Source organism: Temnothorax americanus, unplaced genomic scaffold, assembly GCF_048541705.1.
Source record: "Temnothorax americanus isolate GAGA-0224 unplaced genomic scaffold, ASM4854170v1 Scaffold3, whole genome shotgun sequence".
Taxonomy (NCBI): Eukaryota; Metazoa; Arthropoda; class Insecta; order Hymenoptera; family Formicidae; genus Temnothorax; species Temnothorax americanus.
This window is the reverse complement of record NW_027509442.1, coordinates 8,105,688-8,130,671: the sequence shown is the minus strand read 5'-3', so window position 1 is coordinate 8,130,671 and position 24,984 is coordinate 8,105,688. Positions and strand designations below refer to the sequence as shown.

The following is a 24,984-nucleotide window of genomic DNA, read 5'->3' as shown; positions in this document are numbered from 1 at the left end:
GGGCGGAGATTCCAAAAATAGGACCATTACCGATAAGACCTAACCGAGGCGAGGCGCGCCGCCGTAGGTAGGTAGATAGATGGGTGTATATATACTGCGCGAGCCGGCCGGTGATGGCAGGTGATAAAGCGAGGGAAATGGGGTGAGTTAAGGGTGAAGGTAGGACGAGAAGGTGATGATGGCGTTGGCGAAGTCGACGGAGTCGGCGAAGGTGGTCGTTGCTGTTCGCCAGCGATCGTAACACACGGTGCAGGTGTTGGTCGGGTGGAGGCTTCGTGACAATGAGGAAAGGAGGAGGGAGAAGGTTGGTGCGTGAATGAAATAAAAGGGTAAGGTTATTCCTAGTTTGATATTGCGCCCTGTCCACACGCTTCCTGTTTCAGAGTTTTAATTGGATAGGCGACCGGACAATTTCGCGACTGGCGAAATCTCTTTGTCTTTGTATTAAACTTTATATAGCTGAGAATTAATATTTTATACATAATTCATTCTACATGCTTAAGATTCCCTGTTATTTAAATTATCGATCTACGCCGCGGCTTTACTTACGCGGTATTCCCACACTACGCGCATTACGATATTCAGTTCTCTACTACTGATATCAACAAAATTTATATTTATAATCAGACAAATGTCGACCACTGTGCGTGCAAATATTTAGTAACACAGAACCTGACGATCGAAAACTTAGACAACTTTACGATTTTTAAAGAAAAGAAACAAACTTTTTTTAAGAACGACTAAAACGTAAAGATTTCTTATGAACGTTCAAGGATACAGAAAGAGAGAGAGAGAGAGAGAGAGAGAGAGAGAGAGAGAGAGAGAGAGAGAGAGAGAGAGAAAAGGAGTGAGAAAGGAGACTAGGGAGGAAAAAGGCACAGGAAAGGCTTGAGTGGCGTTCTACGACAGAATCGCGTGACTACTCACGGATCAATAGTTTACTCGTATATGTAGGAACAGGAGTCGACTTCTACGAGCTGGTTTGGGCGGTGGTTTCTATCATCGAGGGTAAAAAAACAGCGGTGAACAGATTCTTATGAAACTTTGCGCATAGTTCCGTCTTGTTATCTAATATGTTAATAATTAAACAATAAAATCACTTAGCTCTAGATACGAGATAAGCTTTAAGATCTTAATTGCGATCCTCTTCCTGTGTATCCCAACTATTAAAACCTACAGCTAGGAATATCTAGTATACAATATACGTATCTGATATACATATATTCTGTTTCGAGATAAACAAATTTAAGTCTTATTATGTAAGATTAAGCCATAGAAACTATTGTAAGCTAGAACTATGTTTTCTTTAATGTTATATAATTTATTAGAAAATTAAAAAAAATTTTTTTTATAAAATTCGTTAGTAATACCTATATTCATGTATAATTACATTATAACAAAAGAGACATAGAAATTTTTAATTTAAATCTAACTTTTCGAAATTGAGAGCGATTTGAAGTAAAATATTTTATACAGTAATGCATATAAAAATATATAAACTGAATATTTTATATAAATAAGAATTAATGCTAATGGACTAACTAACAAATTAAACCAATTTTAACTACCTATTCAAGCAAAACTGAAAATAATGTACGAGGCGTTGGTATTGGAGAATATCGTCATCACTCTTTGTATAGTTATATAGAAAAAATAAACTAGAGTCGGATTAGTTCCCAGGAATATTTGAACTACGCGTGTACGTAGACATCTGCATTAAACGGATCGATCGTCCCAGCGCTTGTGCTAATTTTCACAGCGGTAGAAGAACTATGTGGCAATAATGTGGCAGGTATTCTTTCCAAGCAACGGTCGGCGCCACTACGACCGAGTACGACCCGCCACCCCTTTACCGTCAACTTGTCCTGGATTACAAATTAACGTTGACCGAGGAAAGTAACGCAGTTACCGTTTCAACGTCGTCAAGTATCTAATCATATAATATTACGAAGCGACCTTTTTTCCAGTCATGTAAATATCGTAATTTTTCACCATCCTGATTTCCGGAATATGTATATAATTTTGGTAGAGGGTACTAATTGACAAAGACATGCTCCAAATACTTGAAAAACTTCGAAACCGTTAAGACTCGATATTCTGGGAATAATATTAGGCAGAGGGAAAAATAGGAGAGTGCATAGAAAAAATGATATATAAATAATCTAGATCTCCTCAAAGAATATTACATATATTTTCTTTTGAGATAATTATTCATATAGATATCGAAAAATGTGAAATTTTGCAAGTATCATTACTGTTGTCAATATAACGTATCGCGAGCTATCTTTACAAAACATCAAATATGTCACGCGATCATTGTCATATTTCATGTCGCAATCAGAAGGGATGAAAATCTTTTTTTCCATCCGTCAAAGCGCATTAGAATAACAAAACAAGCATTATTGTCACATCATGAACGACGTGAATACGTCGATAGATGATATACACGTATGCAAGAGAGCGGACGAGCGCAACAGCACAACCTATCTACCAGCAGTAATGGCAGGGCTGCATCGATCGAACAAAATGTTCTTGGAAACACGACAAGCTCGAAACTTTTTTTGCTCGCCATTCGTTCATTGGACGTATGGCGTGCGTACGAGCTTACAAGCTTGCGAGCCCTCCGACACTTCAGAGGATTTTAGGCTCCTCCCTTTCGTCAGTGTCTAGAAATTTTATAATACATAGTTTATGTCACGTGTCCTCACACTAACGCAAATTACATTCCAATAACTAATTCAAAGCTCATTTTACTGCATAATGATAGTAAAGCAACGTTCTCTAATGCATCTGAAGATAGCTTCTCTTTTCCCAGAGAAAATATTATTGAATCTTTCCTGCAATTTGTCTTTCGACTAATTTATATGTTTACTTATGTTATTTTTTTGTATTGTGTACATTAATAAAAATATTTTTACAATGTTTCTTAATATATGTGTAATGTGCTATATTAATTACAAAAAGAACGTTTTCATTATAATTTAACTCATGAAAATTCGGGAAAATCGCTGAAAATAGCGTTTGGTCAACTGGCTCGATTAACTCCATTGATTTCCGTTGTATCAAGCATAAATAAATTGCCGCGCTCGATCTGTGTATTGTATCGAATATCCGTCAGAAAGAGCGAGCGCGTATGTGTGTGTATGTGTGAGCTGTACACGCTCACTCACACTACGCCTGTGTACGCAATGATTGATGGACTTTTTCGTGACGTTTTCTTGGCAAAGGCATATCGATTCGTACCCTCGCCGGACCCTCGCGCGCTACTATCCTCATGCATTTATTCGCGTGTATTAAGGCGCGCGTATATGCGTGAAAATAAGCTCATTTATAACCAAATATTAATCGCGTGATGTTTTATATTTCTGACTAATATTAATCATTTCCCAACACATACATGCAAGCGAAGTAAAACATAAATATTGCCTTTACGTATGTGTCGTACTGTATACGTGTGTACGTTATGTTATCAATTAAAATGTTTATACCGCAAATATATAAGCAATAATTATTTAATTTGTAATAATTTGTTATGAACAAAGATATTTCGGATGTTGCAATATACCATACACGTTTGTTTGTTTTTTTATGTTTCTCCTTTTCACCATAAAATTAAAAAAAAAGCTATTTAAAATAAGTGCAAACTCGGTTCATATTGTAAAAACCCTCTCTTCCTGGAACTGGCCGTTTGAGAGAAAGAAGAATTTGTATCGTTTACCAAATCTAGGAAAATCAAGGGAGATAAAGAAGGGAAGATAAATGAAAGATAGTTCTCACGGGCATAACTGTCACGTGACCGAGATGATCCGACGACCTACAGATCGGTTAACTCGATTAACACGTTTTCCAGGAGTCGTGCTCCAATTCGGGATTACGCTCAAACCTGAAAAGTCAAGCGACTTGAGACCATGCGTGTCAAGTACATACATAAAGAACCACTAGACATGATCATTATAGTCGCAAGAGAATCGGCCGACGAATTTCTAAAGCGAAATTAGTAACATACTTTCCCAAAACAATATACAAATCGCGGGCAAACAACTCACTTAATGAAATTGCATTCCAAGGTAAATCTAAATACTTTTTGAAATTCCTTGGCGTAACATATATTTCAAATTTATCGAGAATATCGTAGAAATCGCATATTTTCTATCTAGCTTTATCTCTTTTGATTAATTTGAAAGCTATATATTATAAAGCTATTCTTTTAGCAAAACTGCATTAAAATCTATCTTCTTTAACAATTTGTTTCGACATTAAATATTTTAATAAATAAACAACATGTACAAAAAATTTGTTAAATTAGATAAAAATATAAGATTGTATTATTTATTTGTCTTTAACCTTTAGTATTCATAATTCACAAAAATATGTGATACCTATTTATTTTGTACACCTATGTTTGCACGCGCACATAGAGAATTATATAGAATATAAATTTTCTCTTTCTCTCTCTTTATCTCTCGTATTTCCTTCCGTATTATCTAATATTGGTCCTAACCGCAGCTTTAAGAAATACAACTCATTGTCAGCGTAAGACAGCGTAAAATAATAATTTATCAGAGTGCGCGTACAAGAGGCACACGCGCTCTAATGTGAATATATATAGCGAGAAGAGAAAGGAGAGGTCGCGTTGCAGAAAGAGAGATAGAAGAGAACAGACGACGGAGCAGAAGAAGAGAAACCGGAAGCACGGCCGCGTGCGCACTTACTTCATTCAGCTCTTGCTTCCATGTTCCCTCCGTTCCCTCCTCTGTCTGCCCTTCTCGATCTGCCTTCGTGGAATCTACGGTTGTTTCTATTCAACGGTTTCTTCGTTTGCTTTATAGCCTCGCGTAACTTTTCCTCGTACATTTTCATCATCGTTACCTCCTCTGCGTTACCCGACCGTCGAACGGGTCGAACGTCTCTCCGGCGTTCCTCGAGTGTACCTCTCGTACATCTCCTTCGCTTCCGTCATTCGCTCGGAGCGAACAATAGAACGGCGATACCGTAATGCACGCCAGAGGGTGATTAATAATTCCGCGAGCGATTTAGCAGCTACGCCGAGCACGACATCCGAAACATTTCCTGCGACGGCGTTTTGCGATTACAAACCATTCGACGAACCACACGTATATAATACGTCGTCCCACGCGTATCGCTCCTTCATGCAAACGCGAGAGTTCTTTCGTGATTCGCCGCTCCGGCCTCCGAGCCGGCCGCGGCAGGTCGAATCGCTGAGAGACATGCGTCTTTTAATTCACGATCGATCGTTGAAAATTTGCGCTTATCTATATAATTACAATATCTTATTGCATTTTTTATATCTCTTAAACAATTTAAAATAATCTTTAAATAAATATATATGTGCAAATTTAATTATAAAATACAATTTTTTCTTACGCTATTTAAATTGATATATCCTATTAGTTAAACTTTGTTTTTACTATCAGCACGAAAATTTCAAGACAATATCTGTGTTTATATATCTAAACATTGTATATTACACGTCGACGCTGCGAATTATCTTGTACATTACGCAGACTGAGCAACTGATTTATGATTTAGCCGCACTTGGTAACAGCATCACACCACCATCACTCTTAAATTCTATCTAACCTTACTTATTCGAGTAGGTAATTAGCGGCAATTATAACAGTTATGTTTAATTGCAACTGAAGCTATAGTCTGTGGGTTTTGTAAATGAATATACTTCGTGCAATCGGTCACGCCTCAGACACGCGGAATCGTAAATTTACGGTTGGAGTACAACTGGGCGGAAGTGGTATACAAGCATCAGGTGCGAGTGGACCCACCTGCTCTACGCGTTGACCCCCTGCTTTACATCCATCCAGTCTCTCTCTCTCTCTCTCTCTCTCTCTCTCTCTCTCTCTCTCTTCTCTCTTTCGCACCTTCGCTATGCTTTTCTACTAGGTTTACGACAAATATCCGGTATAATGGATAAAAGATAAATGAAATAATTTTTTTTAAATCGTTGAATAAAAATGTTTGGAACTTTTAAGCACCCACATTATTACTATCGGAAAAAAAGATACGTCGTATCGAGTTAATCGAACTTTCTCGTACAGCCTGAAGCACTTTGTGATAAATTGACGCGCAATATATTATAACGTAAAACGTAAAAGACTGTCACCGAACGTAAATGTCGCCTATGCTTTCTATTATATTTTATAGTACCGTTTTATTTTTTTACTTTCTGCTAATTTGACAACAAACTGATAGTCAAAATATAAATGGGATTTTAGCTCAGCTGTACCAAGAATTGCATGTATTTTTGCAATAATGAAATCGGACGTACTGCAGCTACTAATGCATTCAGTCTATATCGATATTCAAATTTCAACAGTCATCGGCCTCGGTAATGTCAGTTAACATCAGCTTTCGTAATGCTATCTTGTTACTATCTGGCATTATAATATATCATTACTGTTGTCAAAGCAAGTTTCTCTAATTGTGAGATGAAGCTCATATCACTTTCACTTTGAAAGATTTTAAAACAAAACGTATTGCGTAAGAGTAGTATTAAAAACAATATTTGTACAGAATTAAACAATCTATTTTTTTCATGTCAAACAAAACCGAGCGCGTTGACTGAGTTAAAAAACGATGACGCCTTTGGCATTCACAGTCTATTCAGTAAAGAAGACAGAAAAAGTCGAATGAGTAACAATTTCACAATAGCCTCAAACAGACATACCGCCAGGACGTAGTTAGGCAGCGGACAAAAAAAGAGAGGGTTGTGGGGATGCAAAAGTACATTTGCACACCTCTAAATGCCCGCAACTTTATCTTCCATTGTTAAGATACATACATACATATATATATGTGTAAAATATAATAAATACGTAAAAAATATCACAACCTTTCATTCTCTCCGTAATTTTATTATCGATATCAAAATTTAGAAGCCTCGAAATTAATTTTTGACTACGCTACTGCAGCGGAGATTAGTTTGAATCTTTGAATAGGTATTGTTCCACTACACCCCCGCCATCGTTGCATCTCTCAGTCACTGTCACTCTTTTCTCGTTTGCTCGTCGATTCAAATTACCTCCGCAGTAAACACCGATTCTACCTGCTGACGTCACTTCCCATTTCCGCCTAGGATGCCGCCTAGCCGAGGTCGTGGTAGCATTAACACGATCACTTTGTAGCCAATGAAATCGATCGCCATCAAATGCTAATGTAATTTAGTATATCTACAGGAATTTTTATGCCATGCCTCTCCTATAGAGTTATCGTGATATAAAATAACAGTCTACCTATAATAGTCGATAGTCTATAGTTTAGCTAAGATGACGAAGCTACGAAGCATGATTTTAATCTATAAATAATTAATTAGTACACTCGTGCATGTTTGTTTCTGAGATTTGTTTCCAAGATTAAAAAAGAGCGTAAATAATTGCGGCTGTTCATTAATGATTTACGACCTTCCTCAATGCCTAAAATTTGTTCCATATGGTTCAATATGCCGTTACCCCCTTCGACTTCCAAACTCGTAAATGCGGAACGTACATATGTGAGGTATTCTAAGCTCCCCCTTTTTTTTAATTTCTTAATTAACTCGAAACAGACAATATTGTTTTATTAACAAAAGTAAGTAGTCGGCCGTAGTCGTATCGATGATCGTTACGAGTATTCCGCTAGTGCGTGTTGGCTTTGAACGAATCGATGGCTCAGCGAATCGCGCGGCTATCTTGGGCACGCGGAAAAGCGGCGGCGGCGACGACGACGACGGCGACGGCGACGGCGACGGCGGTGGCGACCTTTCCGCAAGCAACGCGATTAATCGTCGCTTTTCTTACCTCGGGCCATAACAATCTGATTTCGCGCGTGCACGCACGCACGGACGCGGGTTGCGGGCGCAGGTGTGCACGGGCCGGGGTCGGCCGGAGTGCCGGACTATACCGTGATCCATAATGACGGCCGGGTGGTGGTCTTGTGTACACGTGGGGCTGGCATGGCAACGGGGTCGATAAATACCCCGACACGGCACCGACTTCCGATTTCATCGTCGACGCTGCCGTGCCCGCCGCACTGCGCCCGGTTCGTCGTAACGCGCGCCGCGCCGGCATTCCACCCGCGTGCCCTGCAATTCGGCCTTACTTATACCTAACGTGGCATTAGCGCCACGTTTCATCGCAACCAACGCTCCGGCCCCTCCGGCCGCCGCCAAGGCTTGTCCGTGTTATTTCGAAACTATGGCGATCCGCGTCGCGTCGCGTCGTGTCGGATGAGTTTGCGCGATCTTCTTGGCTAACGGTGCTCGCGCGCCGCGCCGCTCCTGCGCTCGCGCTACTCGAAAGTGATGGATCGATTGTCATCGGAGGATTCCTTACGGGGAAACCTTCTAATACGATATATTACGTCGTTGCATCCTTCCGCTATATACGAGGCCCTCGAGCAAAGCACAAATTTCTAAATTTTAAACAGCTGTAATTGGCGCGGGATTAATTAAACAATTTGAATCCTTACTGCGCACTTTACTGTATTAGAGTAATATTTCATTCGTCGTACGACACATTTTTTAAGTACGTTGATTGGCTATAAAATAGAGAATTTCTAAAGACTCGAGAACTTCTCTATTCTGCAACCATCGGTCAACGTGTTTGAAAAATTTTGCAGCTTTATACTTTTTGCTGTAGCTATATTTTTTGCTAAACTTCCACTTCACATCGCGATTTCACGCAGGAAATATATTCTCTCCCTCTCACAACTCTAAAAAAACCTACATAAGGAAACTTATAACTTATAACCTACTATGACGTGTGCAATTTTTGCCGGATCGATAAAAAAACTGCTAAAAGAATAAATATGTTCTAATTCCTGCTACAACAACATGAATTTTTCGTCATAAAAGTATAAAAAATACCGTATATAAGTCTCTGCTTCGTTTACCCTCGATACATCATTTTCCATTAGTTCTCGTAGATTCGCGCTCGGATGAGCAAAAGATAAAGGATTTCAAAAAAAGAAGTGTCAGTGTTCGCCACGTCGGACCCCGCATTTACAACCTGTCGCGATATGCTTCTTATCTGCGGCAGGTGCGCGGCTATGCGAGAAAATGTGGGCGAAACTGCACGTAACGCCGTGATAAACCGCTTCTTTCTTCCTTTAATCGAACACCCGGGACGTTTCTGTTCGCGCGAGGCAACATCCGATACCTCGACCTCGATAACTTTAATCCAACACACGGGGCGTTCTCCGAGCAAATAAGTCGAAGGGAGGTCTCGTATAAATGTCATAACGCGACGGGTTTAAATGATAAACTGTTCGGCAAATCTCGAATATCGAACCAGCTCTCTATGGAATCTCTGATTTGGCTTAAATCACGACTATGTAAATGAGTAACAGTTACTCTAATACGGCGCAGTGCGAAGAGAGAATTACGAGATTTGAATTCACACACAATCTATATGTATCATGTGTTTCATATTATGACGAAATATCATTTTAAGAGAAAAATCTGGATAATTATGTGTATGTCAAAGTATTTTTAAATTTATAGAATAAAATATTGTTAAATAAAAAAAATTCGCATTGCCGAGATAAATAAAAATTTACTTACAAGTAATAAATTCGAGGATACACACAGGTACAGATATAGATGTGTATAAAAATAGATTTTATTATTTTATTTTGTTATTTTATTTTGTTATTTTATTTCTGCAATTCAGAGGAGAAATACAAAATCGTTCGATTTTATCTCTAATAGATACCGACGTTCTGTACGATCGATACAATCACATTGCACACGCAGAATATCTTTTGATATACAGTTCGCCGTGACGTGATAACTTTGCCTCGCAGCTAGTAAACTAATTCCTAACATTCCACGCGGTTAAAGCTACGGTTCTTTGGAAATCAGTGAATCCAGGTAGATAAAGGAATTGCTTTTCTCCTCGCGAAATTGATTCGAGCCTCGAGCTTCGAGAATCCTAGAAACAATAGTAAACGGAATAGTATAATGTCGGACCACCGGAGTGGTTTAATACGAATCGTCGATAATCCACTTCTTCGGGAAAGCGCTTCGCCATTCTCGAGCAATTTATTGGTCGTCACTGCCTGCCTGATGGGAAAGGATTACCGTTCGCCGTATCGTTCGTTCTTAATCGGGCGCATCGGCATCGGCAGCGGGAGTAATAACTACGGCAACGGAAGCAGCTGCAACAGCAACGGCTCCAACAGAGTGCATCTACTTTCACTGGGCAGGCGTAGGACACGCTCGAGAGATTCTAACTAATGATCCATGCGACGTCTGGTGATATCCATTATAGATCGCTGGGGTCGCTTCGCTTACCGCGGGACTTGCGCGCGATCATCGAGGCACGAATCTTGAGGAATAATTTGATTCGATTGACGAAATCGAAGTGGGCAATTCTTCGTGCCGCGACAGCGATCTCCATAATGTTACCCGTTCTCGAGTCATATGATCCGCTTGAAAATCAAATTATATATTTCGTCGTAGATTTCCAATAGATTTCCGAACGGAATCGCTCGCGACATTGATCAATAAATGTCTCGTCGAATCCTGATTCGGAGTAACGGACAGGAATCAGGAATCTGACGCGCTGTTGAAGGGCGATGATCCTTCGATGATCCGGTAACCAGCAAGTGATGGCATTGGATGATCCACGATTATACACTGCACATCTGTGAATTCTTCCAGTGCCAAGACCCGCCAGAACCACTTACGCCGATTCACCTTGCAGATCGATCGTCTTAATTTCAAGGCTTGGTTTAACAATCTTATAAATTATAATGTTGTGTTTATACACAACGCGCGCCGATATCTTACCGAGAAGTCACCGATTATTTACGGTCAAAACGGCACGATCATTGCGATTCGCGGGAACAGCGGCCTACTTCAACGCAACGTTGGTTGTTTCAGTGAAGTAACATATACACGCTAAGCGCGAAGGTAACGAATACAAAGCAATAAGAGAAGAGGAGAAAGAACGAGCAAGGTCTCGCGACGACCATTTTTGGCACGACCGACGTTTCTTACGTAACGTTACAGATTCGCGAAACATGCGCGAGAACCTTGATGTCGTATAAGCAGTAACTGTCTTTTTATTCGGAATAAAAAATGTACCGCACAATTTTGTTGAGACGAAACTCAAGTGTCACATATATAAACATAAAGTTCCAATGTAATTTTTAGAATCATTTATCGCAAATCGAAAAAAGATATTATTCTCATTGAATTTCTAATGACTGCGTTTAACGACTTATTGTAAAAATATGAGTATGCAAAAAGTCGGCTCCGATTGTTGAAATGAATCGACGGTGACAAAATCGTTCGAACAAACAAAATAAAGTAAGCGCTGCGAACGTGACAGCGCTTGTACACGTCAGCGATGTCGCAACGTTAAAAGTCAATTACATAACTATTAGACCGATACCATTCGATCGCACCGACTGCAACAATGCCAGCAAGGCCGTTTCCGAGCCGTGGCTAATACATGCTATATACAATTACGGAATGTCCGTTCTTTTTCTCCGGGACAACAATTAGCATCCGGGTGAACGATATTCTGTTCTGCAACTATCAATCGGATCGTTATACAAGTTTCCCATCGGGTCGGTAAACTTTTTTTCTCACTATGACGTCAAACCAAAACACCTGGTGCTATAAGAGGGGTCTTGCTACCTTATTACCCATTACTCATTCCGAGGAAACTGGTTTTCCGCAGAGAACTTTTCTTTTCGTTTCCAGTGCGGCAGTGATACGGTACATATTTTGCACGTGGTAGCTTGTTGCTCGGAATCAGAAATCAGAAATCAGAAAACGCGGATATAATTTTGACGAGATTTATATTTTCCGTACTATATATGTAACAAAATACAAACCTTAGAGCTTATTTTCTTTACCCATTTCCTTTGTTAAGAATAAAACGAAAAGTTTCACATATATTTATAGTTTTAAATTTTAAGCTACATATCAGTTTCGATTTCTAATTCGAGATTCAAAGAATTATTATAAGAGCGTGAAAAGTATGAAAAAGTTGATCTTAAATAAACAAGACGAAACTAATGGAAATACGCGACGAAGAGCGTACAATTTCGAGCGTGGCGCGCCGGTTTCGAATAAAAATAAATTATGTAGATGGAGCGAAATGGAGGACGATACGTGAACTATAGATTAGATAACGTTCAGTTATCAATCTATATATACTCGTGGAAAGGGGAATAATATAATCACGTTGAAGCGGTAGGATCTAAATTCTGCAGTGCGCTAAACCTTCCGCTTTCCGCCATCCGCTTCGAGTGCGGTCAAACGCGATTCTCTAAGGCTTTGCTTTGCAAAGCCGAGCGTGAGAGGCGACAACTACGTACACGCGAAGAAAAGCGCGGACTTTGGCGTTACAATGGCGTTACAACTCTCAACGTTCGTCCACCACGTGTCTACATGTCACACGTGTCGAGGCAACCCCTCTTTCGCGCTCGTGCCGCTTCACCGGCTCATGTTTCACATGTCAAATTCACCGGATGCGCTGCTCAGCCGTCTAACGGAGAACTTGCGAATTTCTAGAAGAATCCCTGTGATTTCCAAAAGAATTTCTCGAGGTTCATTACAGAGACGGCGAGCCAACGCGTCCGACAAATTTGTCTTATGACATGTAAAATATTGACTTTAATTTATCGCGTTTCTTTGTCGTAAATTCTGCGTATCTTATCTTTATTTAATAGGGGGGGGGGGAACCCCCCCACTTGGATATAGCTCGTAATATATAATAAAATTCAATTCCTCAAAAATTTTAAAAAATATATAACTAAATTTGATTAGTTGTGTCCAATCAATAAACGCGATGATGTTATCCGCGGGCTATCACCGTATTCTCACACACATATGGTCCGGAAAAAGAACGGATATTTCCCACGTGTGTTTCGTAAAAGAATTATTTCATGCTTCATAAAATATCGTTATGCGATATACTTTTTAACGCAATTTGTTTGCATTAATAACTAACTTTGTCGACGCTGCTAGTAGTACCAGATCGCGTTAACTTTAAAGAAACTTTTGTTCTTTAAGCAAACGTGTTTGGAGACGATAATTTTATCGAACTTGTTTTTCCGTGATAAAAGTGATACACATGCCCAGATGCGAACGATCACGGATCGATCGTTGCCGAATCGTGTTACAAAATCTGAAATTTTAGGCTCATTCAATTAACAACTGACGAACTTCAGTTCTGCGAAAAGACATGTAAATTGAAAGGAATTGATAAAAATCCATAATATAAAATTTAGAATTTCTGATTTAGATACGTAGAGGTCAAACTTTAAAAATATCTTTCTCTCCCTTTTCTTTAATTTTAATTTTCTCAGCAGATAGAGAAACCAGTGATTATATATAATAAATCTAATTTCTGAGTAGAGAAGATTAAAAAATACGATCAATCGTCTTAATCTCGTTACATGCTGATCATTTATAGAGAACATTCACAGAGAATGTAAAATATTGAAAAGAAAATTTTCCAAGAGAGAATTTTCGATGTAAGAGATTCAATTTCACAGAACAAACGCTCAATTTCTCTCGATTCATCTATATCTTACGCGGGGGATGAGCGGTATGAGCACTGACAATCTCTTAACCACGCGGACTTGACACGACAGCGCGACGCGACGGAACGCGAGTGACGCGACGCAACGGGACGCACGGACCGAGCGCGGCGCGCGTACTGACAATGAGCACGAAACGAAAAAGCGCGTCTGGTTCTTCCGCTTTCGCCCTCCCGCGTCCCGCCGCCACTGGCCGACCCAATGACGCTGGGACCCTCGCGCGGTGTTCCGCTCTCGGTTCCGTCCGATTCCACGGAAACAACGTACGACGTACGACGTACGACACTGACGAACAGCCTTGCCGACCGCGCTCCCTCGCCGGTCATTCCGTCCTCTCGCTCTCGTGCTCCTCTTCGTCCTCCGTGGCCCAGGCCCAGGAGGCCTGCCGCCCCCTCGTGCTCCCTCTTGTCCATCTGCAACCGCGACTTTCGGCCGCCGTCGACCGGCCGAAACTGACGACGGGGCGGCTGACGCGCCGCGTGCGGGGGTGCTCGTTCGCCGCGCGCGACTGCGCTCCCTTTTTCGAGCGTTCCCCCCAATTCCCCCTTGAACTCCCACCCCTGCGGCGCGAACGCGGCGCGGACGCTATAGGAAGGGTTGCGCCGCACGACGCGGCCATCGTCATTACTGTCATTAGACTCCGACCGATACCACCCCTCTCCCCTTTACACCGGCGCCGCGCGCCGCGACGCGACGCGACGCTATCGGTCGGCTTGATTTCGGAAGAGGCCCTCTTGCCTGGCAGTGCTTCGCGATTCTTGGCGGCTAGTTAATTAAGGTGTATTCTTCGGAAAAAAATCTTAGCGCGAGAAAATTCGGATCTACAAAAGAAATTGTGTAACGAGTAAGAATTAGATAGTCCGACGTCCTGCAAATTTTAAACTTGTATATATATATATACACGTATTTATATAAAATAAGTAAATGTATAACATATAAAAATGCACTTGTAGATCTTTTCACTGAACACATATCTTTATATAAACACAAAGTAGATAAAGATATTATATATTATCTTTGTGAAAGCTGAGTTATCGCTGTAGATAAATTATTATCTCTTGTTGCATCACATGTTATGAGTTTATTTAGTCTAGTGAATAATTTGTGTACAATACTAAAGCGCACCTAAATTTTAAAACCGGAAAAACATAATTTACTTAAACTTGTAAAAATAAAATACTCCAAGATCGCAATATATTTTATATAATTATATAATAACAATAAGAGACAAGAGAGAGAAAAACATTCACAATATACGTAACTACTAAGTATTTAATTAATGTGGTACAGGTATTATTAATTTTTTACATCTTATATATATTCTGTGTTGTGTTCTATGTTGGTCCGATAGAGCCACATCATATTCAAATTATAATTATTAAGGAAACTAGTACAACATATGGCTAATATCGATCAGAAGAGATATACCTAAACGCATGACAATCATTCAATCCTTTTAAATTTCCGGTTAATTTAAATGTCCCAACGAACGCGACCTTTTTGGCCTATCAATCGATCGCAGTCGCGGCAGCAGTCTAGACCGCAAAAATTTGATATGAAATTTAAATAGACATAAAAAAATCGAGCAATTCGGTCGAGAAAACTGGAACGTATGCACGTTCCGCCCACACCTATATCGCCGATCGATACTAACACGTCGCTTAGGCTACTACTGGAATAATCAATACGGGCTGATATATCTGAAATGAGAGTGAAAAAACTCTCGTAGGAAACGGAGGAGTCATAAAGCGGGGACGAACATCGGCGATAAATTGTTGTTGGCGGACAATAGGATACAAGCTCGAATGGCCATCATAAAACGGCGGTTTCCTCCGGGAGAAGATTGTCATCCGCGAGAGAATCACGCGCTTCGTCGTATGACTGTGTAAAACTGTAAAGCAATCCGACTACGAACTCTAAGACAACCCGCCATCCTGCGAACGTATACGGAACATTTCCAAGAATTATCCAAGCTGATTTTAAGAACACAAGTTTTTTCGACAAATTTAAAATCGACTTCCTGCAAGGAAAAATTTCGAGAAATAATATTATTTATTGCGTTTTCATTAGGCGATACATATATCTTAGTGATTATATTTCGAATTTATATTTTCGAAAGTAATGTATAATACATTAATTTGTAAAAGATTAAGCATACAATTATAACGTATCATATGTTTTCATTATTTAATTGCACTCTGCAAAATAAGAGTGCTTTTTTTCAATCAAATTTTAAGTTGTTATTAATGATTTTTTAACGCGGTACAACGAACGCATAGTTTCTTATTAAAGAAACGTCAATTAAGATATGCTTCTTGTTCCATCAATATATTTATATTTATTTAAACTAAGCGGTAATTATAGAACAATGGAATTTAATAAAAATAACAATCTACTATTGTAATAATTATCGACTGAGTGAGGCCTAGTTTCGATTTGAAGTTCTATTGAAGACAAGTAAAGTCGTGTAGTATATATCGAGCAGTTTTTTATCACGGATATTTTTCTTTGAATATTTTTGGATTGTCACGATGTTGTAAAATATTGAGAACAATGATTTTTTACCTAAAATAAAAAATATAAAAACAATTAGTATTTTTAAGAGAATAATGAATTTCGTTGCCATCGGCCGTCAACGATAGCCGAGACGATAGCGCAGTATTACCGACAATGGATGGACTTGAAACAAAATACGAAAGGGTCAAATTTTCTTGTATTATTTTTAAAAAAGTCCTATTTATGTAAACTATATCGCAGTTATTGTATTAAAAACTACGATGAATTATTCAATTTCTTTAACAAAAAGGATATATAAAACGATAATAGCAGAATCTTGACACGAAGAAATAGTCATGTAACTCGTAACATAAAGTATGTTAATAAAAATCATAGAAAGATTGAAAAGAATTGCAGCTGCCAGGAGAATTAATTGTCTAGCAAAACTATAAAAGATGTAAGATCATTGTGGCGTTGTGGTAATTCACGTAATATATCAAAGTGACAGAAAATCGCTGACGCGTGTAAACCTGTTTCATAGGGTTAAATTGGTTTCGTGGACAAAATATTATTTATATATGCGGATATAAAGTGCACAGAAACGATTTGCGTAGATTTTATCACTTCGGACGTCACAATTCATAACGATACATATCAGCTTCCAATATACGTACGTTCGCTATTAATCCCTACTCACTATTAATATTACCCTCATTACCAATAAACCTACTACGTGATCGACAACAACGCGCAGTACAGTTTCCAACACCTGTTGCGTAATCGACTCGTGCGCGCAATCCGCCGCGCGCGATCGAAAATGAAAAGACTTGAAGGTCTACGAACAAGCAAGGGTATCATTTCTCTTTTTATCTTTTCTCTCGTCGAGATTCTCGTGAGACAAACGATTCTAACAGCGATGTGAATTCGACTAGATCCGTCGCTTGAAAAACTAATACGATTTTTAGTTAATCGCGTTCCCGCGATCTCACTTCTGCACCAACGTCTTCGTGATTTACAACGAACTGAGAAGGCAATGCGTCCAGTGTTTCAACATTATAGAGATTTTACATATATACATTAATGAAAAATCAGTGATGCGGGTCTGATTAAAAAGAAAACAAACGAGAACATTTGTATGCCAAAACAATATTCTTCAAGGTAAAATTAAGAATTTCCTTCTATTCCTTTTCTAAAACTATTGCCCCACATTCGGATATATTAAAAAAATAGAATCTCCAAATAATCGGAAATGGAAGCATCATTCGCGTTATCCAAATAATTATAGATATCCAGACATTCCAGACAGCATCCAATCCCGACTTGAACCTTGTAACCTTATTAAGAAGATTATTTTTCATTTGTTATCTATCTTCGCATTTTTATAATATTTCGTTTTCGCTGACTTGACTTGACGCAACTTTGATTGGATCATAAAAGCGTGATTCTCTCTCTGTCTCTCTTATAGTATCATCTCACCGTAATTATACGATCGCCGACAATAACAAATCTTTAGAGTTTAACGAGCTATTATACGCGATCTATCGCAGGTAGTCGCAGGCTTAGTTACATCAATGAAAATAATAATTTTGTGTTAGGGATGCGTGTATCGTATCGCAAAACAGATGCGTATAAATGATGCGCGAACGCGTATTACAAAACTGATATTGTACTTTACGATTATGGAAATGAGTATGGCAAAGAATAAGATGGTGGGTCGTAATCCTAATCGCCCAATGCCTCGCTATCGCCCGATATTGACCAACCGTAACCCACATTAGAATGGACGTAAAGATGGCGATGTTGTGAAACGGCGCTAACACGTAGTTGCAGAAATCTCAGTGGCGAGCAGATTGCAGGCAGAAAAAGATTAGAAAGTGCACGTAAAAGAGAAAAAAACGTGGAAGAAATTAAACCGCGTTAGAGCGAGGAACATATTACGAGCAACGAGAGGAAAAAAAACAAAGGTAACGAGCGTGCAAAGAACACGAGCAGAAGGAACTAAAAGCACGATAAAAAATCGGTAAACGAGCATAAGATTGAAAAGAATTCAGCAGTATATAAACGTACGTGTCAGAAAAATAAATGTACGAAAGCAGGAAGATAAGAGTCTGAACTGAGCTGACGAAAGAAAAGAATAATAAGATATAAAAAGTGTGTGCTTGTGTGTGTGTGTTACGAAGTGTAAAGAAGATGATGAATAAAAAGAAGAACAAGAAGGCAGGAAGAGAATAACGTAAAGAACGGAGCTGACAAAAGCACACCGTTATAGGGTAACGGACAACACACGGGAAGATAAAAGCGAATACGACGCGACAGAGAACGAGGAGCAAAGACGAGAGGAAGAGTGAACCATTGAGCGAGAGAGAAGTGCGCTCGAAGGAAAAACGAGCGGACGATCGATCGACAGGTGCCGCGAAGAATTTCTGCGGCGCGGCGTTACTTTATGCTTTATGGCTTTATGCTTTGTGGTATAGTATAGTGGTACAGTCGTCCCGTTGATCGCGCTTAACCGCGCGCGTTTCTCATCGCGACGATCCAGAGAGAATATCGGCGAGACACGCGAATAAATCGTTCAGCCCATAAAGAGCGTGATAGAATAAAGTAACTTGCGGGGCGCGAATTAATATCGTCGCTGTCGCGCCGTCGTGGTTTGCCTCACGCGTGATTGCATCCTGTCACTATGGTCAGACACGAGAAGAACTCGATCTTGTTCCAATCCAGTAAATAATATTCATGCATTAAAATAATGTTCTAAGATGTTGCTTGTTAAGAAGAATGAAATATTTAGCGTTCAAACATTCCAGGATGCTATTACTGATTGAAATTGACTTTGTACGAAGATAATCAGGTGGTTAATGTAATCGTGATAAGGAAGATGCGAGAAATAACATATTTTGCAAAAATATCTTCTTTTTTCTATATAATCGGGATATCGCGTATAAAAAAAAGTTCTCATTTAGCATTTTACATTGTCATTAATTTTAATCATTATAGAATTATCAAAAATTATTAAAGCTGAAAATTCATTTTGTAAATAGAGATAAGACAAAACAAAAAAAAACCCTTATTAATCCCTCAAGATTTCTACTTCAATATCGATATATCGCAGTGCTAATATAATAAAAGATTCGACCGCAGAGCGTGCAGGCAAGTTCAATAGCCGCGAACGCGATTGTAAAAAAAAACCCTTTTTTCTATACAGTACGTCTATGTATCGGGTGGTTCGCGGAATTTCAAACTGTACTATTTACGGATTTATAATTTATTACTCGCGGACTCGTACGTAACGTTAAAGTTACTTCATTTTAATTGTAGATTTAGCCGCTGTTCTGAATGCCCACAGATGTATAACGAACTTGGCACACGATGATAATGGAGTTTGAGCGTAATAACTAATTCACATATCGCGCTCCAAACATCGCGTTTCTCGCGATGCGTTAACATTATATGCACATCGACTGCCCGCGAAAAGTAACGTTTCGGTAAATGAGACGACAAAAAGTGCCGTTAATGGCGTTAACGATGAAAATCGCTGTGGTAGATATATATATACCTACAGCGTGAATCTCGATCTACAGTATTACAAACACGGTGTTGATGATTAATAACGATATGTACAAGATCGGCCGGCGTTGATAACTCACTCAGTCGAGCTCCAGACATCCGCGTAACGGACATTAATTACTTTTTACGTAATCATACTCATGGTGCCGATGCCGCATTATTGCTGTTACAGCCGCGAACGATTCAGCGATGGGTTAGATGGGTAATGCAACGATAATTGCCTCGTTCATTGTACTCGTTAGTACTTTCTCTCGCATGATTATCGCCATTATCGGACGGCACAAGCATCGTGATCAGCAGTCGCGTCGCCAACATCGCCTAAACCTTTTGCAAAGATACCACGTGTCGCGAGTCGCGATGCATCGCGTCCCTGTACGCCGCGTTTAGGTCGAGAGAACATTCAGCCCGACAGATCTGATAATATCGCACTTTCTATATGCTTTCCAATGTACCGGGAATATATTTCGCCCACGCTAATAGTCCTCGATTTACGCGATCGTTCTTCGCGACTCGGAATGGGATAGGCGACAGGCAAGAGCGTTTTACATGGGAATCCGCACGGTTCTCAGCGAATCCAGCGAAAAAAAGTGAAACCAACGAGAGGATACAAAGATCAATAAAGCCTTAAAGTATGTATACGCATCAAACTCGACTCGTCGCTCGGTTGGTTACCGCGCGGAGAGAAAGTGGCCGCGATGACGGACATGATTTTCGTCGCGCGAAAATAGCGCGTCTGGCGATTTACGATTAGCGGGGCGCGTAGGATATTTATTGCGGCCGCGCCATCCGCGGAGATTATCCGGCCGACTGATGCGGAAATAACGACCGAATACGAAAGTTCGCGTTTTACGAACGGGCCATTAATAAGACGTCCGCGGCTCGCCGCGCCGCGCCGCGCCGCGCCGTCCTCGCCTCGGCCGTAACGAGCGAGCGCGTTTACCCGCCTGGCTGCACGAGCGATTCCGCAAGCTATAGACCTTGCAACTGCAAATGGCATACAATGTGTGCCGCTCGTTTTCACCGCCTGGACGTGGACTTGGACGTATCGCGCGCGGCTAAACGAGGCCCCACACGCTTAATCTATACGGATAGTCTCGCAATTAAGCCTCGAAGCGACGAATGCGCGCGACAACGCGCGCTGTTTTGCAATTAACGTGATACGTGACACCGCGCTTGTAACGCGCAATCTAACAACTTTTAAGAAAACCTGAGTAGAATACACATTATGCGCGAAAGAGATAACGGATTCTGAATTTTTTAATAATCGAATATATCAACGGCGTTAATAAATCGCAAGTAGATGGTATCGCTCGACTTAAAAAAGAGGGAAAATAATTGAGTCAACGGAAAAATGTGCGTGCGCGAATATCTGCACAATACATATATATCCGATTCGGAAGCGTGCGAACGTCGTTCACTAACCTGATGGCTGTAGGACGATTTTCTCGGCGGAGACGTCGAATCGCGAGACGATAAATCTTCCTCGACGAGCGAGCCTCCTTTCGCTCGCGTTCAACGGCGACGCGTCCCTGCCGGCTGTTTCGTTTCCTTCTCTCGAGGAAGAGATCTCTCTTCGGGGCCGGGGACCGGGGACGCGCGATCACCTCACCATTCACCGAAAGAACGCTGAAAGAACGAGAGCGCGTATCGCGTATCGCATCGGTCTTGCGTGTCGCCTCGGTATTTCCTCAGTTCGATATTTCATCCGCCTTTCCCGTCCTTTCTCGTCCTTTTGACTCGGCGATCGGCTACGAGCGTGACGGAAAGAGCACCTCGCGGCGAGGCACACCGCAAAGAGAGGCAGGAGCAGAGAGGAGCAGCTATACGCTCACAACAGATCGCAACAGACGCGACGTTGTTCCACGGCGCGGCGGCGAGTCTAATCGGCGGGATGCCGGGATACCGTTTTAACGAACCTCCGGCTCCGAGCGCCTTAATAAGCGCTCGTGTGCGGGTAATTGACAATGACCTGCCAGTCGGCGTGCGCGACGTTATCGCTGTTCGATTCGATAGATAATAGAGGTGTCTTCGGAAGAAGCGATTTGCCACTGTTTCATTCCTCCGAGCTCCGTCGCGATACGCGCCCGCGCCGTTACTCCATTATTACGCGTCGATGTTACGTTAAGCTCTTAATGATCTCTTAATTACTCCCACATAAATACATTTACGTAACTGCTGGAAACGCGCGACGATACGATTGAACGCGAGTCTTAAGTCCAGCGAAATATGTGACTCTTATTTGCGATAATTCTCTTTCGCACGGACAATTTGCAAAATTGAATGGTGCAATCAGTTATCGCATATCGTTCACGTATCTCGTATACTCATCCGATGAAAAAATGTGCTATTCCCAGATCCCTGCACTCCGCTTTTTAAAAGAAAATCGGCGCACTACTCCGATCGATTCCGTCCCCCGGTAAGCACCTCGCGAAGGACACGCGTCGCGATCAACAGGACGCACTCGCGGCGAATTCGTAAGCGCTCGATGAATTTTCGACAGACGTCGTCCGCGCGACAACGATGACGGCCTTGTTATCTCGATCGACGCGAAACGTGCGAAACGTTATCGCGACGTCGACGGCGACGTTGACGACGAAGATTATAGCGCGCGACGCATCCGAGCGTGCCCGATGCCTCGTTGTCGCGGTAAATAGCGCGGAAATCCAGGTTGCCGCGCATCGACGTGCGTCGACCTGAAGCCGGTCGCGGCCGATTCCACCTTCCTCGTCCCTGACCCGCTCAACCGGCGACCTCGATGAATCACGTCGGAAGCTGATCCCCCGGGCAGACAATCGACGAGAGTTCGCACGCGGGAGAGCGAGATTTTTTGCTTCTCTCTCTCTCTCTCTCTCTCTCTCTCCCGCTTCGATGAAACGATTACTAACAATAAGATGCTATCGTCGATGCACGATAACGCACCGCGTTCAGAGTTCCAAAGATAAAAGCCGAGCTCTGTGAATTTCTTGGAGGAACGTCCGAGTGGCGGCTAGATTTCTTCCGTTTCACGTCTGGTTGACGTTGAAGAGGATACCGGACTGATATCGATGTATAGCGTCGTACCACTTCGCTCCGTCGCCGTCGCGCGTCGATCGGTCCAGAGGCCCTATTTGCGCCAAGCCAAGATACTTCGAATAGCTTCCCGAGCCGAGCGAGATGCAATCGCGATGCGCTTGCCTCACTTGCGAAAATTGTAGATAATTCTCGGTGAAACGTGTCCTGTCTATATTACGTATTACGTGAAGAACGAGCACGTCTAATCGAACCTTCGATCGAGCGTCTGGGACGAACGAGGGAAGTTCGCGCGAGGAATTGGAAATTACCTCTTCCGCCTCGCGCGCGTTTCGACGACCTTCGAGGAACGTGAAGAGACTTTCGTTTGTAACGATCGCTATAGACTAGAGAGGACAATATATAATCACGGCGGATTCTGAAATTTGAATCGTTTTAAAAGTGTCCTCCCTCTGCAGTCTGCAGTCGCGGAAATCGCTAAAGGCAGAAGATGGAAAAGGGCACCCGAGAGATTTCTTCTTATCGGGTCGTACGTGGAAATGGGGATGGGAACGATTCTTCGAGGTTCGATTCTCCAAGATACTCCTGAGAGTCCTGAGACCTCGCGCGCACGCCACGGGTCGATCGTACACTCATCGCGACGTTCATTCTCGAGTGATTCGCTCCGGAGGCTCTTCGATAACGAGGAAAATGGTCCCTGGATGAAGACGAAGAGTCTCAATGACGGGAGATTACCGACTACCGAGGACGGTGCGATGGATGCCCACCAGATACCTGAGATACCGGACTGGTCGGATAAAAGCTACTTATTCGTCCCGTCGAATCATTCAGGCAGATTATAAGTCGAGAAGTCGAGACCGCGGAGGGTACACCGCTGGGATAACACTCGGGAGATGAGATTCGATTGGATGAGATATGACACACTCGCGTCGCTCACGAACGTTCAATAATTCCCGGAATTAAAGCGCTCTTCTATACGCGAAGAAGAATAAGTGCGGTGTAATGAACGCGTTGCACGCGCGTGTACGCGCGCGCGCCTCTCGTGATATATCTCGCTAATCGCGAACGGAATCGCGCGCACGTCGGCATCGGAGACATCAGCTGAACCTGAACGTTCGTTAGCACTTTCGTGCGAATTTCCAGTCGCGCCGGAGGCTGGAGCAGGCTGGAGGCACGACGGCACGACTGCGCAAAACCGAACGTGTCCATCAACGTGGCTATTATATCTGCTTTCCCGCGCAATTTCCTTTGAGCTTTGAGACGTAGACCTTGTTATCAACGGTGCACGGTGCACCCCGACTAATCGCGCACAATCCCGGATTCGTGGCACTGTTCAACATTTATATATTTTATCCCGCACAGATAATTCATCCGCGAAATCGGATTGCGCTCGTAAACCACCACTCGCGACCGCGTCCAACGACTCCAAACGATCTACCGGCTACCGACTACCCGCGGTCGATCGATCGCCGATCGGCCGCGCATGTCCGCAAAAAGCGGAGTCGTCACGAAAATCGCCCGAGCATCCCCAGCGACTTGGGGGATCGAGGCGCAAAATGCGGAAAAGACGGAAAACGCGAGGCGTGGAGGCGCGTTCAAAATTCTCAAATGGCGAACGACGTCGTCGCCACGTCGCCGTTGGATCCCGGATCTCGGTGCGTCGGCGTCGGTGCCTCGGTGCCGCTCACGGGCGCGCGCGGAATACGATAAACCGAGCGCACACACGGCGCAGGTAAGAGCGGTTTTCGAACAACTACGTGCCGGTCGGAAGGCGGCGCGCCGTTTCTTTCTCCCCTGCATCGTGCATCGGCTCGCCCCGCTCGCCACCGCAGAGAGAGGGAAATGGCGAAATCATCGTGGTAGGAGGTGGAGGTGCTGCTGCTGCTGCGAAATACGCGGGGGAAGGGATATACGAGATACGAGCGAGGATCTGTGATATATTCCCGTGGATCGAGATCGGCGAATCGGCTTATCGGGGCTATATCCTGTATTGTCCTATATCGCGATGTTTTTATCGGTTTTCCATCAACGTTGCCGTCAGCGACACTTCCACTATGTCATACATAGGTACGTGGAATTCTGCCATCTCACTTTTATGAGAATCTGTAAAACTCGGTCACCTTGTTCATACTTTAATCTAATTTAATAATTATCTCTGTTCGACAAGCATAAAATATATAATGTAACAAAAGATTATGGATCATATAAATTATAAATCATTGCATTTAGTTATTTTAATTGATTCTGAGCTCGTCATAATCTAACACAATAAGTAAAACTTTTTAAGTATAGCGCGATCGCAGTTTTCAACAAAAATATTTAGTTCGAGTAAAAAGATATCAGAAT

General features: G+C 42.0%; 1 protein-coding gene across 1 annotated transcript in view; it reads right to left on the bottom strand.

Moving 5' to 3' along the window:
- LOC143900045 (uncharacterized) overlaps positions 1–24,431 on the bottom strand; it is an 86,138-nt gene extending 61,707 nt beyond the window's left edge. Inside the window, exon 1 of the mRNA XM_077410969.1 lies at positions 21,052–24,431. The gene's annotated coding sequence lies outside the window, so the exon portion shown is untranslated. The remainder of the gene's footprint in view (positions 1–21,051) is intronic.
- Positions 24,432–24,984: the final 553 nt, after the last annotated feature.